This window comes from Homarus americanus, unplaced genomic scaffold, assembly GCF_018991925.1.
Source record: "Homarus americanus isolate GMGI-L3 unplaced genomic scaffold, GMGI_Hamer_2.0 scaffold51859, whole genome shotgun sequence".
Lineage (NCBI taxonomy): Eukaryota > Metazoa > Arthropoda > Malacostraca > Decapoda > Nephropidae > Homarus > Homarus americanus.
The window spans coordinates 4,128,189-4,145,264 of record NW_024711292.1 but is presented as its reverse complement, the minus strand read 5'-3'; the positions used below and the strand labels follow the sequence as shown (position 1 = coordinate 4,145,264).

Sequence of the window (17,076 nt, the reverse complement as noted above, 5' to 3'; positions counted from 1 at the left end):
AGGGGAAAATGAGGGCGCAAACACCCCCAAAATAGATGATAAATCCAAACATTTGACTTTTTGGCGGGAAGTGTAGGTAAACAATCACGTGTAAACAAGGGAGGGAAAATATGCCATGACACGGTATCGTATATGTAAACAGAAACACGCAAAACTAAGACGGGGTGAAAAATTATGGAGTTTATTCTTTAAAGGAATTTGTAGACCACAATGATATGGAGTACTAAAGGATAAATAGAGAAATGTGAATTGAATATGTTGGTGTTAGTGGAGGAAGAGAAGTAAATGAATATGGAAATGAACAAAAACAAAAGACAATCAAACAATAAACGAGATAAAGCTAAAAAAACAAATAACAATCAAACAATAAACGAAATCAAACAAAAACAAAAGATAATCTATCAATAGACGAGACAAATTACACAAAACAAAAACAAAAGACAATCAAACTATAAACATAATATTTCCTCTAAATCAAACAAAAACAGAACTTCTTAAACAAAAAATCTCTAATCCAAAAACAATTTAAGGGAAAAAACGCGAGAGATAAAAAATACTTAGAGAGGCGACGGCAGAAGAGTGTGTAAACAGAATAAATGGGAGAGATGGGGAGGACTAGAAAGGGGAGGGGAAGGGATGGGAGGTGAGAGGGGGGGAGAAAGGTGAGGGGAGACAAGGAGGGAAAGAAGGAGGAGGGAAAGAGAGAGAAGGGAGGAGGGGGAAAGAAGGGGAGGAGGGGAAAGGCGGGGGAGAAGAGGGGAGAGAAGAGGGAGGGGGGAGAGAAGGAGGAGGAGAGGAAAGAAGGGAGAGGGGGAGGGAAGGGAGATAGGGGGAGAAGGGCCGTAAGCTTCATATAGGGAAAAGTAATGTAAATATTGATATGGGCAATCTAGGGGAGTGTTGAGTGGTGGGCGGCCATAGAGGCGGATGTCACCTTAAAAGCTCTCGACAACGGCACTCTTATGGCAAGCAGGGGGGCAGGGGGAAGGGGGGAAGAGGGGGAGGAGGGATGAGAAGGAAAGAAGAAGGGGAGGGTAGGGAGTGGAAGGAAGGGGATGGGAAGGGTAGGGATGGGAGGGGGAAGGGAGGGATGGGATAGGAGGGAGATGAGAGGGGTAGGGGATGGGAGGGTTAGGGGATGGGAAAGGGTAGGTTAGAGGAAGTGAAGGGAGAATGGGAGGAGTTGGGGATGGAAGAGGTAGGGGAGAGGATGGAAGGGAGAAGGGAGAGTAAGGGTATGGAAGGGGAAGGGTAGGGGATGGAAGGGAGATGGAGAGGGTAATGGGATGGAAGAGAAAAGGGAGAGGGGAAGGAAGAGAGGTGGATGAACACACAGGCACCAAACCTTAATAAGTAAACTATCTTATTAAACCTCAACAATAAACTCAGGTAAATCACCACAATGACTCCTCTTAAGTGAACGACTCCGCCTACCTGTCTCTACTCTTTCTCTCCCCTCCCTCTTCCCCTCACACAGTACACCCGGTAGAACGTGTGTATGGACAGGATGACAGCCTGGGGGTGAACACATTAAGCTGGCCGCTGGCGTTCGTATAAACTAATTTTCCTAAATATAAAAAAAATGTGACCGGAATTAGATTATGGACGCATTTTTTTTTACTGGGCCACTGATCCAATTTTATCTATATGGTGTGTGTGTGTGTGTGTGTGTGTGTGTGTGTGTGTGTGTGTGTGTGTGTGTGTAGAATATATCCATGCGGCTGTATTTCAAAAGTTGTAGAGGTATACTGTTTAGTGTAAGTAAGGACGAAAGCTTCCTACAGTGAATACTGGTAATGTATGTTGTATTTTATTCATGAAGATTGTATAATACAACCACAGCTATTTTGTATACTTTATGGCGGAGTGTCATTCTGTAATTCTGTATATCATTTGATGTATAATGTGTGTGTGTGTGTGTGTGTGTGTATTTCATCGGCAAGGTTATATGAATGATGCTACGTAAGTCGTTGTATAAATTGTTGCATGCGGTGAATGATATACAGACGTTCAACCTTTATAACCCGGATATTAGAGAGGGTCAGTAGCCATACCAATTATTGCTGTATGTCAGGGTTGTATGATGTATGTCCCGGACGTGTATGGCAAAATGTTTTGGCCGGCAACTGGTTTTCGGCATACAAAAAATTGGGGCCATTTTTTTGTTTGCTAACATTTTTTTACAACTAACAACTTGCTATAACTTGAAGTTTTTACCAAAAATAGTTTTCACAACCAAAAATTTAAGCAAAATTTTGTCAAACTCAGGTTTTTTTCTTCTACATTATCAACAATTTCAGACAAAAACGAAATTTCCCAAATCATTCTTCCCCCCTCAACTAGCATTCGTGTTTATATATATATATATATATATATATATATATATATATATATATGTGTATTTTTTTTTTCAAATATTTTCGCAAGCAACAATATATTTTTGGAACGAACAGGCAGGAACAAGCAATAATTAAGAGCCAAACGACTACCTCCCTCCCCTCCCCACCCCTATGGCTCCCCATCCCCCTACCATACCGCCGGTGGGATCAGAGAGAGAGAGAGAGAGAGAGAGAGAGAGAGAGAGAGAGAGAGAGAGAGAGAGAGAGAGAGAGAGAGAGAGAGAGAGAGAGCAGCGACCTAACATGTATATGTATATACAGTACAGCGGAAACTACCAATTGGGGAGGTGAAAATTACTGTATTTCCTGTACACAAGACGCAGGACACTCTGATTTTCCACTCTGATTGTCTTGTGCCTCTTGTATGCTTTGTCACAAGGGTGTTCTAATTTTCCACTCTGATTCTCCTGATCCTTCACTTATTATCTTGTTTCCACGTACAAAAGATACTGAACATTCTGATTTTCCACTCTAATTGTCTCTTGTTTACTATATTACATCTCTCCCTGTTCCTTTACCTCTAGCATTACTTATCTATTTCCCTCTCTCTCTTTACCGATATATTTGTCTTCCTCTTTCTCACTCCCCCTTTTCTCTCACATTACTGCAGCTCTCCCACTCCCACCCCACTCCCACCCCTCTCACCTTACACGAGTATTGCCACACACAGTCACCTCCCACTCCCTCAGATATATTCACTAGTGGTCATCCTCGAGTCTCACATCACAGTCTGTTGTTATTGTTTTCCCGGGTTGTTGAGTCTCACATCTGGCAGCAGGTTAGGGGTAGTAGGGAAGGAGAGGAAGGGGAAGAGGAAGAGGAGGGGAGTGGAAGGGAAGGAGAGGAACGGAAAGGGGAGGGGAGGGGTTGTAGGTAAAGGGAAGGAGAGAGAGAGACGTTCAAACAGACAGGTTACCCTCTAAATCAACGCCAGGTAAAGTCCCCGCGGGAATAAGGGGAAAGAGATTAAGGGGTAAAGGGGAAAAGAGAGGAATAGTATAGGAGCAAAAAACAGAGAGAGAGAGAGAGAGAGAGAGAGAGAGGTATACCCGTCTCATATACCAAGCCGGCCAAAGTAGATTAAGAGACGTCCCACTCAGCCAGAAATATTAATCTTGGGTTTAATTTACCGTGAGTCGCCTTACGTATGGTTCTCAGAGACACTATTTCTGGCTACTGTGGTGGTGGTGATCTTTGAGAGAGCGAGGAGGGTTTTTTTTTGGTGGGGGGACAGTCCCTCCTACCCTGCGTCCGTCCCACTCTCTCTCCCATCCCTCCTTTCTTACCTCCCTTTCTCTCTCCTTCCTTACCTCATTTCTCTCCCTCCCATTCCCCCCCCTTGCATTTCTCGCTTCCTTCCCATCCTTCCTTACCTCTCACTCTCCCTCCCATCCCTCTTTCCTTAACTTTCATTCTCTCACCCTCCCCATTTCCATCCCTCTCATCCTTCCTTCCATCCTCCTTCCCTCACCTTACCTCTCCCCCTCCTCTCATTCCTCCTCCTTCCCTCACCTTACCCTCCTCCTTCCCTCACCTTACCCCCCCTCCCTCCTACCCTCTCTCCCTCCCTCCACCGCACCATTACACATTAGTGAAGGGTCATGGTAAGTAAGGAGCAAGACTGAGGCGTGTTTCCTCTACCTGATGAGGCTGTTCTTGTAGCCGCTTCGTGATGACTGGACAGTAACAAGCAACGTCTCCTGTAGAGTTATGGTAATAGAGTGACTAATGATGGGTCCTGTAGAGTTTATTATAATAGAGGAGGGATTGGTGATGCTTCCTGTAGAGCCGACAGTAATAGACTGACTAATGAGGCTTCTTGTAGAGTTCATTATAATAGAGCCATAGAGGGGTGACTAATGATATCTCCTGTAGAGTTAATGGCAATATAGAATAACTAATAACATCACCTGTAGAGTTAATGGCATCTCCTGTAGAGTTCATGGCAATACAGGATACCTATTGAGACTTCCTGTAGAGTTAATGGCAATATAATGGTTGGTGTTATTACAAAGGAATTAAAATGAGCCATTTACTGTATCATCTGTGTGGAGAGAGAGAGAGAGAGAGAGAGAGAGAGAGAGAGACTACTTAAAACCAGCTTTGTTTGTCGTTACAGTGAAATTTAAGAAGCGTTTATGAGATTAGTGACAGTGACGAGCTGTTGATGTGACAGTGAGTGTGTGTGAAGTAGTGACACACACACACACACACACACACACACACACACACACGCACCAAGGCCTCCAAATATCTATCTAATTCACCCCTGTTGTTTCATATTTTAAATAACTAAATCACACTAATTATTAAAGTCATTTCCGTTCGCCTCTCCTTATGAACCACGAACCCCCGAGAGATTCAGACTCGTGAACCCCGAAGCAGTAGACTGATACATTATTCTATCCATAAATGCTTCAGGTTCACGAGTCTGAATCTCTCGGGGGTTCGTGGTTCATAAGGAGAGGCGAACTGAGGACTTTAGTAGTTAACTGTACATTTATGCCTTTAGTTTAATCTTAGAGAAAAAAAAGGATTTAGTTATGTACTGATATTGAATATTTTGAACTGTCATCTGAGATAATTTTATACTAGTGGTATGTACTCGTGTTGTTCAAGTCCAATTACTTCTCATTGCTAAATAAAAAACTAAATTGAATATTGTTCACAGAGCCTCGCCGTGTGAACCTAGAGAGAGAGAGAGAGAGAGAGAGAGAGAGAGAGAGAGAGAGAGAGAGAGAGAGAGAGAGAGAGAGCACGCAGTTTTTGTCATCAGTACAGACCGTGTCATATAACAACGGTAGTAATCTGGGGGTCGGTCATCACAGCACATAGGCGAGTATAAGTAGTTACTTCACATGACTTGCCAATGTTACAGTCATTAACCCCTTGACACCCTGACTCCCTCCCTCCCCCCCTCCCTTCTGCTTACCTTCCCATCTCCTACCACTCCCCCTTCATCGTCTTCTAGTCCCTCCTTCCTGCCACCTCCCTCCTTTTCTACGTCTGCCTCTTTTCCTCGGACTCACTCCCTTCTTCCCTCCGCCTTCTTATTTCCCTTTCCCTTCCATTTTTCTTCCCTAATTAAAATCCTAAATAAACCTGCAAATAAAACCGATTAAAACCTGAAATAAAACTCCAGATAAACCCAAAGTAAACAAGGGGATTAAGATGGATAGTTCACTTAACATGTTGAAGGCGCTTACGTCTCTCTGTCTCAATCTGTCTGTCTGTCTGTCTGCGTCTCTCAGTCTATCTATCTCCCTGCGTTTATCTCTTTGTTTAAATCTCTCTCTCTCTCTCTCTCTCTCTCTCTCTCTCTCTCTCTCACACAGCAGGAAGGGTCACCGGAGAGTTTTGCTCGCGATGTCTCTTTCAGTAATTGGACGTTGCACTTGTGTGATTGATAAAAACAAAGAGACTATCGCTGACGTGAGGTTACAGGGACGAGAGTATGTAATGAGAGAGAGAGAGAGAGAGAGAGTATAAGCGTGGATGACTATGTGGGAAGGTGAGTGAGTGTGGGTGGTGGGCGGCGGGTAGAGTAGGTGGTGTGTGGATGGTGGGCTGGTAGAGGAGATGGGCGGCAAGGGGAGTAGAGTGGGTGACGCGGGCGGCTAGCTACAAGGACTAGATAGTAAGTTAACCTAATCTTCATTAACGTATGTAAATTCCATTTGTGTGTGTGTGTGTGTGTGTGTCTGTGTGTGTGTGTCTGTGTGTGTGTGTGTGTGTTTATTCACTGTCACCATCTGCTCGGCATTAAAATATGGTAAATGAAGGCTCTATTTTTTTTCCTCTACCACCACCACTACCTCTACCACCACCACTACCTCTACCACCACCACTACCAGCCTCACCCACCACTACCACCACCCCAATCACCACCACTACCACCACCCACTGAGCCCTTGGAGGTGAGACTAAGACCCACAGTTGTATCACCATTTCTTGTAGTTTTTTCTTTTTGTTTTAATAATTTGGTAAGTAGTTTCCCTGTCACTCGCCACTTCCCAACCACTTAACCACCACTTCACTCGAATCACTACTACCTATTTAACCAACCTGATATACTCCACCCACCTAACCACTCCTTCACCCTATCCGCTACTTACCACCCATCCGTTACTTTTCACTTACCCACCTATCCACCCACCTTCTACTACTTCCCACCTACCCAGCCCACCATACCCACCCGCCACTTCCCACCAACCACTCAGCTTAAGCCGCCATAACCCACTGGAATATTTATATAATTTTTCCCACGGTCTAAAAGCTTAATTATAAATGGTAAGTTTATTTTCACACGTCTCAGGCAGTACTAATGGCGGGTCACGGTGCTCTAACGTATGTCTGTGTGTGTCTATGTCTGTCCGTCTGTATGGCTCTCTGTCTGTGCCCATTGAATTATGCCTATCTGTCTATCTATCTATTCTCTGTCTGTGCATCTATCTGTCTGTCTCTCTGTTTGCCTTAAGTCTGACAATTGAATTATGCCATCTCTGTCTGCCTGTCTGTCTGTGTGTCTGTCTACATGACTGTCTATCTGTCTGTCTGGTATAGCCCTGAAAATATCCAAATTGGTGGAAAAATCAGAAAATAGCCAAAAGGTAAAATATTCCAGAGAGAGGAGACGGGCGAGAGGGGACGGGCGAGAGGGTTTAAAACACAGGTGACGGGGCGTATATCACATGAATTCGTAAAGGTAGATCTCTCTCTCTCTCTCTCTCTCTCTCTAACCCTCCTCCTCCCTCATTCTGTCCTTCTCCACCTTTTCTCTCCTTCCCTCCCACCCTCTTTCTCTCTCCTTACCTCCTCTTTCCGTTCCTCCTTCCCCTCTCCATCTCCTTTCCTCACCCTTCCATCTCCTTTCCTCTCACCCTCCTTCCTCCTTCCTTACCCTCACTCTCCACCTCCCTTCCTCCACTCCTCTCCTCTCTCCTCTCCTCTCTCCTCGGTGTAAAACATTGAAAAATATATATTATAACAAGAGGCCGCAAGAGGTTGTAACGCCAAGAACACAAACTCGTACAGTACAGGTTGGCTGGATTGGCTAGCTGGCTGGCTGGCTGGATTGGTAGGCTGACTGGCTGTGTTGGCTGACTGCCTGTGTTGGCTGGCTGGCTGGGTTGGTTGGCTGGCTGGGTAGGTTGGCTAGATTGGCTGAGTTTGTTAGCTAGGTTGGCTGGGTTGGTTAGCTGACCGAATTGACTGGATTGGCTAGCTAGGTTGGCTGGCTGACTGGTGCTCATTCAGAGATAAGTTAACGAGGAGGGGGGGGGGTGTTTACGAGAGCAAAGGGAAGAAATATACGAGGGAGGAATATAAACATCATCAACACCTGGTGAGAACGACGTACCTGGGATAATGAACTGCCCAGAACAAGCACCGATTCTCACCCGTGTGCCACCCCGACCTTAGTGCCAGAGCGCCTCGACCCCCAACCAAGGAAAATGGTGGCACCAATTTAACCACAACGAAACCCGGTGTAAACTGTACCGAAAGTAATGAAAATGCGTTCAGGCGACGGGGGAGAGAGAAGGTTCTATGTGTGCCCTGGCAATAGAGGCGTTTTTCACACAGGTATAGCTCCGGTAGATGGGCTCTAAGATCAGGAGTGGATGGGTCATGTTCTTCACCCGGGATCTGTACGTTTCACAGTCGACTGCAGAGTGCTGGGACGGGAGATGAAGGGGTGGGTGGAGGGTACGGGGGAAATGAAGGGAAAGTCAGGGGGAGAGAGAGAGAGAGAGAGAGAGAGAGAGAGAGAGAGAGAGAAAATACGAACCATAGGTATAAGAGAAAAGAACAATAAACCTGAATAAGTAAGAGAAAATTAAAGAAAACTAAAGAAACGAGAGAAAGAAAAGCTAAATTAAGAGCAGTGGAGCCAGAGGAGAGAATGAATAAAGAAGGAAGGAAGGAAGGAAGGAATGAAGGAAGGACGGAAGGAAGGAAGGACGGAAGGAATGAAGGAAGGAAGAACGGAAGGAAGGAAGGAAGGAATGAAGGAATGAAGGAAGGAAGGAAGGAAGGAAGGAAGGAATGAAGGAAGGAAGGACTAGGCAACCCTTGTTAGTATGTATTTCCTCCAGTGTCATCAGTGTTTACATCTGAATATCTCCTTTTGTTTACCTCTGCTGGCAACCTTTCCGACACTCCTACACCATGACACTCGACACTTTTCCGACACCTCGACAATACTTGATACCTGTTCGACGCTCTGACACTCGACACCTAAAAGACACTTGCTTGTTACACTACTTTTCTTTGTTATTATTATTATTAATGTTATTGTTGTTATTTTTGTTAATATTCTTATTTTTCCCAGGCGATTAATTAAGAACTTTCACTTCATTATCACCTCTCTTCTATCCTTCCTCTCCCTTTCATCTCTCTCTCTCCCTCTTCCCTCATACCTCACCCAATTTCCTCCTTCCAACATTAGTGATGCCAACCACACTCTTGTTTTCTCACTTCCTCTCTTTATTCCTCCCTCTGTTCTTCCCTGATTCCTTCTCTCCTCTCCTTCCAATCTTATTCTGCTCTACTCACTTCCTTCTACTTCATCTCCTCTTCCAAATCACTTCCTCCTCATTACCTCCTCTCTCAGACACTCTTCTTTCTCCTCCTCTTCCTCCTTCTTACATCTTTTCTTCCACATTCCTCTCCTTTCTCCATTCTTCTTAATATATATTCTCGTTCACTTCCCTTTCCATGTCATTATCTTTCCTTCCTCCTCTCCCATCTTTCTTGCGTATTCTCCTTCTGTCTCTTCCATCACACTGACCCTTCTTCTTCCTCCTATTTCTCTTCCCTATTCATTCTCTCCACTTCAGCCTCTTTCCATTTCATTCCTTTTCTTCTTCCTCCTACCCTTACTCCTCTTCAATTAGTGACCTTACCTCTTTTTTCATTCTCTTAAACTCCCTACCTCCTTCTCCAACACCCTACTTCCTTTTTACTCTTAAGCTCCCTTCCTCCTCCTCTTCCTACTCCTCCTCCAACACCCTACTCCCTTTTTACTCTTAAGCTCCCTTCTTCCTCCTCTCCCTGCTTCTACTCCAACACCACCATCGTCTTCGTCGTCACCATCGTCGTCAGGAGGGGGGGGAGGTCTTCAGAGAGGCAGGAAAGTGGGTCCTACAGCCTAATATCCGGGGGTAGATGGCGGAGGGTCGCGGTGGCCAGATAACGGGAGATCAAGTCTTGGAGACCTCTAAATCAAGGACTATTTTCCCCCGGTCTCTTACCCCTCCCCGCGATCTTACTCCCCTCCCCCGGTCTCCTACCCACCCCCGGTCTCCTACCCTCTCCCATCTTCCTACCCCCCAGCGACACCTCCACGCCCCTGCCTTAATTGAACCGACTAACAAAAGTGCAATTTCCGCCGATGGTGATTTTTCTGCCGCGTATTAAAATGCAAATTCCACCTGCGACGAAAGGAGACAAATATTAACGTGAAAACTTTGTCCGACGTCTGCGAGCGACTTGAGAGATTATAGAGCGTTGAGAACTCTGCCTCGACGCGGGTTTTTTTTTTTTAAGTTTGAGTTTCTTATTTTGTTTCTCTCTCTCTCTTCTCTCCACTGACTTGACGTAGGGTCTCTCTCTCTCTCTCTCTCCCTAAGAAAAAGAAACACTTTTCATTTGGTAGATGAAGGGAATACTTATGCCTGCAGTTTACCCGAAGGAGTTTTCAGTGGTCCCCCCTCCTCATTCCCTCTCACTCCTCCCCCTTAACGCTACATCCGATTCTAGGGGTGAGGAGGGGTGGGGGGGTTGTTGCCACGGGGGATGGAGGACACTGGAAGTTGATGTTGGTTGATAGTGGAGATGGAGGGAGACGGATGGAAAAGGGATGAAGGGGGAACAGAGGGATGGATGGAGAGGGTGAAGGGAAAAGGAAGGGAAGAGAGAGAGAGAGAGAGAGAGAGAGAGAGAGAGAGAGAGAGAGAGAGAGAGAGAGAGAGAGAGCACACACAACACCATTGCCTAACTCTCCTGTTGTCACTCAGTCAAGTCAGTGTGTTACCGCCCGGATGTGTGTTGCCCACCTTGCCATGTCTAATGTCTAAAACACACGTATGGTCGTGTTTGTCATGCAAGAACCTCCACTTACACTCCTCATTATTTCCTGCGTTAAATTACAACATAATTTTTGAGTGTACGGTGATGATAAAAAAAAAACACTTACAGAAGCTAACGCCAGACGCACGTTCGCCTGACTTTTATCTCCAGTAACTTTATTCACATAGGTTTTGTAATATAGTTAAGATAACCGTTCGCCCAGCTTCCATGACACAAACTGGTCACTCCATTACATCCTCAGTGTTCTAATATACCAAGGTTATATTTTGCACATCAAGAAGACACATTTGGCTATATTGTCCCTCTATAGAGCTTCATGTAAGCGTAATATTCTCAGATAAAAAAGTTTGGCAGTGTGAGTATAGACAGATTTTTCTCCATCATCTGTCTGTATCGTATTGTTGTAAAAATCCCTCCGTGAAATCTGAGGTAAGATGGTAGTGAAATCTGAGGTTAAGAGCGTTGCAAAATCTGGGTAAGAACGTTGCGAAATCTGAGGTAAGATGGTTATGAAATCTGAGGTTAGAGGGTTGTAAAATCTGAGGAAAGAGGGTTGTGAAATCTGAGGAAAGAGGGTTGTGAAATCTGAGGAAAGAGGGTTGTGAAATCTGAGGTTAGAGGGTTGTAAAATCTGAGGAAAGAGGGTTGTGAAATCTGAGATAAGAGGGTTGTAAAATCTGAGGAAATGGCGTTGCGAAATCTGAGGTAAGAGCATGAAGCAGATAAGAACCATTCAGTAAAGTGGAGTTAGTGGCGCTCACTCACTACAACACTCCCCTCAAACCTCTCACTGAATAATGAATAACCTTAATGTATACACCCGGAGTCCTAATGTTGTTCACTGCAGTTATGCATGTGAAGAATGAACACCAAGAATGTACAGTATATCAACAATGCAACTTTTCAACTAATGCACAAGTGTAAACATGAATAAGACTGTGTGTGTGTGTGTGTGTGTGTGTGTGTGTGTGTGTGTGTGTGTGTGTGAATCTTATTTATTTTTACACCTGTGAATTAGTGCTTAGCCAATCCACCGCCCACCAGCATTTCTCAATAATCAATACCTCCCACTATCCCTTGCTACCACAATAACCACCACCATCATCATCATTCCACCACCACCATCATCATACCAAAACCACCACCACCATAACACCATCCCCATTCCTTCTACCATACCACTACAAATCCATCACCATCATCCCACTAACACCATCACCACCATTAATCCGCATCCCCGTGTTGTCAGTTCAGATCACCATCAGTTTGAGGTGAGGAGATAATTCAATGTAAATCTTAACTTGTTAGCAGGTAATTGCTTAGGGAGAGAGACAAGGCAATTTAGGGGTCAGCAGTCTGTCTGGCTATATAACACACACACACACACACACACACACACACACAGTAAACGCCTCTATCGTCACTACATAAAGTACTTCAGATGAACTTCTCTTAACTTGGAGAGAAGGAAGTTGATGTAGCATTGTCAGCTGGGCGAACCTCCAAAGTTATTTCAAACCTAACCTAACCTAACCTAACCTGACCTGACCTGACCTGACCTGACCTTCTGAAGGATGAAAAACACAACACCACATACACCTGGTCCTCACATAACCAGGCTTACCTGACAGGTGTACGTAAATAAAGCTCAGGTCATTTGGGTACGACAGATAACAAGGTCATTAGGTAGTAACTCATTATAATCCTAAGCAGGGCTGTAGGGGATTATCAAGCTGATGATCTGAGGGAACATTCTACTGTGTTCTGGATTAGGGAGTCATTCTAAGCTGAGTCATTCTATTAAGCTGGAAGTCATTCTATTAAGCTGGGAGTCATTCTACTAAGCTGGGAGTCATTCTACTAAGCTAGGAAAAATTCCACTAAACTGGGAATCATTCAATTAAGCTCAGGAATCATTCTACTAAGCTTAGGAATCATTCTACTAAGCTGAGAATAATTCTATTAAGTTGGGAATCATTCTTCTAAGTTGGGAATCATTCTACTAAGCTGGGAGTCATTCTATTAAGCTTAGGAATCATTCAACTAAGCCGGGGTCATTCTCTTAAGTTAATGACTCAGCCTCTGGAAGTTATTTTCTAAATACGACAAATCATTCTATTACAACGACTAAACATATACGTTGGACTGGGCACATCATTCTACTGAACTAGACAATCATTCTCTAGACCCGATTCGATCATTCTACTGGCTGAGGTAATCCATCATCCTCACTACAGTATCTAGAATGATAAACGTTTAATCATTCAACGTTCAGTCCACTTATTGGTCTCATCCATCACACAACCATACATACATACCCATCCACATCACCTATACAGTACACACACACACACACACACATACACACATGACGAGAATTAATCTTGCTATATTACTGTACTATTTAACGATACGATCCTAATCCTCTTATATCGTGGGGGTATATTACACGGTTACCAAAATGCGTACACGGTTATCAGAACGAGTATATGGTTATCAGAACGCGTTTATGGCTATCAGAATGCGCGTAAATATAGAGAAAATGCGTGGATATTATAATGTGGCCTTAGGGAAGAATAAAAAATTGCAGCAGAAGACCGGACAACTTGACAACTGCACTGGCTAACCATTACCCCTGAACCATACTTGCCATTACACCACACACACACACACACATAAGAATACATAAGAACAAGAAATAAATACGAATAAGAAAATGGAAGTAGATGACTGAGGAATAAACACAATATATTCGACATGGACTGTAATAATTACACTCTTCCTCAGGTGTAAATATTAACTCCAGTCTTCAGTGTGAGGAGTGGAGTGGACGACGGAACGAGAATGACACACACACAAAGGGTTTAATACAGGTAATACGGAGACCTTTGATGGGGAAGTTACAGGTGAAATACAGGTATCTAAATCAATGTGTGTGTGTGTGTGTGTGTGTGTGTGTGTGTGTGTGTGTGTGTGTGTGTGTGTGTGTGTGTGTCAAACCTCTATTTAACTGAACATATGGAAATGAAAGCCCATTATATCGACTTATATTCAGGGCAGGTGAGTGATAACATGGGAGAGTGAGCAATAGTTCTGATCAATATTATCTATCAGTTCCCACTCGTAAGGACCTAAACATGATACTAATAGCTAATATCAATATAAATATTGAAGAAAATAAGTTAAGCGAGCTAGTAGTGACTAGTAACGATGATAATAAGGAAATCGATATTCTAGAATCTAATAAGTCGCCTGGCCCGATGAGACATTTGCCAGAGTATTAAAGGAATGTAAGGAAGAATTTACTCCGCCTTTGGCCAACTTGTTTAACATGTTATTAAAATTGGGCGTTGTGTGCCAGAACCTTGGGAGGATAGCGAATGTAGTAACGCTTTTCAAGAAGAGAGATAGATCACTATCCTCTAACTACCATCCAATTAGTTTAACATCAATTGTGGGGAAATTATTGGAGGCAATAATTACGACGTTCTTGTCAGAAAAATCATTTTTTCCCCACGCGTTTACGAATCTCTTCACTAATGGCTACACTTGTAATGTGGTGTAACTCGATTTTAGCAAATCCTCTGGGACATAGTCGTTCACAAAAGACTATTAAGAGATTATTGATGTATTAATGAAAATGTAGGCACATGGGAATGGTGGGGATATTCTGAATACGATTAGAACGTGGTTAAGTGACAGGAAACAGAGCATAAATGGCACAAAATCCGACTGCGGTAACGTCACTAGTGGAGTACCCCAAGGTTCAGTAATTGAGCCGTTAGTATTTATTATATATATACAGTATATTAACGACAAGAGTTAAACATATTTAGATCTAGTAAAGAATTAGATCAACTTTAACTCGATCTCACTGGGAAGCCAAGTATAGTATGGACAAAAGGACATAATGAAATTTCCTTCAATATTATGTTCTTTTCTGTCAATTAACGTTAAAACACCATATCCATGAACACCTGCCCCTTACAATAAAAACTCTACCGTGTAACTGAACACCTGGCAATATATATATATATATATATATATATATATATATATATATATATATATATATATATATATATATATATATATATATATATATATATATATATATATACGGTATTTTAATGTCACTCACCTCCTCCTCCTCAACACACTATCACTGTCAAAGGGTTCGGAATGACTGTTTGTTTACATGTGTCAGCTGATCGACCGACCACCCTCTCACCTTCCCCGTCGCCCAGGTAATAACGCCCTTCGGCCACCACACACAGACACATTACCTTGACCCTATGACATTGACCTTCGTGACCTTGGTGTTGGCGCCATCTCTCTCTCTCTTTCACACACACCCACGAACACCCTCCCCCACACCCACGAACACTTCTCCTTCCCCCTCACAAACACCCCCCACAAACACACTTCCCCAACACCCATCCTCCACGCACACACTTACTCTCTCCTACATAAAATATTTAAGTTTCCTTTTTAACACTACGCACATAGTTTAAATTCCGGAACGAGTCAAGCTGTCACTACAAAAACCTTAACCAGTTATTATGTGAATGTTACTCCTCGATAACACGTCAATGTCCAGACAACCACGTGAAATCACCATAACCACGTGAATGTCCAGACAACCACGTGAAATCACCATAACCACGTGAATGTCTAGACAGCCACGTTAAGTCACCATAACACTGAAGCATTTTATTTACGGTTAATAAATGTCTTCCTTCCAGATCCAACACAAAGAATTCGAGTTTACTTTACGACGTGGTATCCCAGGAAGTCTACAGCAGTTTACCTTCTTAACAATGGCCTGTAGCCTGCCGTCTACAGGGTCTGTTTGGGTTTACATCAAGCGCTCCTGAAACACCTACAGGATTTAAGACTGTAGTTTTACACTGTAGTATCCATTGAGTAACCTGTATACCATGGATGTAGGTATACTTTAAACACCTCCAAAGTAAACCAAGGTAAGGAATTTACTTTACACTCCAAGGTCCTTCACTACCTACAAACTACAAAAAGTCTAGCGTCTGGAATCTCAAATATTCTCCGTGTAATATTTTTTGGGGGTCTCCTAACTGGTGCTAAGTGAACGTGTCTAGTTACTGTAGAAACTCTTGTAATTTTGTCACTTAACTGGAGGTAACTGAACGTCTCCTGGGTGCACAATAAACGAGAGAGAGAGAGAGAGAGAGAGAGAGAGAGAGAGAGAGAGAGAGAGAGAGAGAGAGAGAGAGAGAGAGGTGCCTGGCATAATTCACACTAAAGAACAGACCCAGAAAACATCCCCAAGTTGGACAGAGTCGTAAAAAACAGTTGACTTGACTTATGTGTGAGGGGAGAGTGAGTGAGAGAGGGACCTGACCTTTCATTCAATTCCCTCTCTCCCTCTCTTTCCTTGCTCTATCCCTCGTTTTCACGCCCATTCTCTCATTTAATCTCTCTTTTCCCTCCAGTTTCCTCTCGTCCTACTCATTTCCTCCCATCTAACTTCCTACGTCTCTCCTATCCTCTTCCCCCTTCTTCCTATCTGCCTTTCTACCTATTTCTTCCTTCCCCTTCACTCCCTTACCATCTTCATCCACCCCTCCTACTCTCACCTCGCCTTCATCCACCCCTCTCTCCTCCTGTCCCATCCCTTCCAACCCATTTCCTTTCCCATCTCCAACCCTTCTGCTCCCTTCCCCTCCAACACCTCCGCCCTTTCTACCTATTTCCTCTCCCTTACCCTCCTGCACCTTCATGCTTTCCTCCCTCACCCTACCATCTCCCCAACCTACATCCTCTCCCTCACCTTCCCCTCCCACCATTTCCTTCACTACTCCCTCATCCCTTCCTACCTATTTCCTCTTCCTCACTCCTTCACACCGGAGACACGCCAATAAGGAAGAGAAACAGGAAAGACCCGACCTCCTGCCCCTTAACTCACAATTTCTCTGTTTCCTTCGACAAAATTGAATCCTGACCCGTGACTCTACCTTGGAGAGAGGGAGGGAGAGTGAAGGAAGGAGAAAGGAAGTGGGTGAGAGGGAGAGAAAGGGAGACATAGATGGAGGGAGAATAGTTGAGGTGTAGATAAGGAGAGAGAGAGAGAGAGAGAGAGAGAGAGAGAGAGAGAGAGAGAGACAACACCCGTCCCCAAGCCTACTCCTACCCCCCCACTTCACCAAACCACCCCTTTACCTTTCCCCAACCTCGATCTCCCCAACCTCCCCTACCCAAACCACCCCTTACCCCCTCCCCCCGACACATATTTGTACTCGAAGACTATAAATTTAAGCACTGTTAATATTCGGCGTCATATTGCATTTTCAGTCGTGCGGCGTTCAGTGTAAAGTGATCTTATTATGAAGGAATTCGCAGAGATAAATCATGAGGAGAGTGTGTGTGTGTGTGTGTGTGTGTGTGTGTGTGTGTGTGTGTGTGTGTGTGTGTGTGTGTGTGTCGATTTAATAATATCCTCAGTAACACTAAATCAAAGACAAAGGTTAATAGGAGACATCATGAACACTTGGGATATGTTATGAATCGTTGGCAAATTGTGCTGTTGATACGTGTGTGTGTGTGTGTG

At 43.9% G+C, this 17,076-nt stretch overlaps 1 long non-coding RNA gene across 1 annotated transcript in view; it reads right to left on the bottom strand.

The window, feature by feature from the left end:
- The window catches only part of LOC121875571, a 121,155-nt gene that overhangs the window by 79,080 nt on the left and 24,999 nt on the right, over positions 1 to 17,076 (bottom strand). The window lies entirely within an intron of this gene.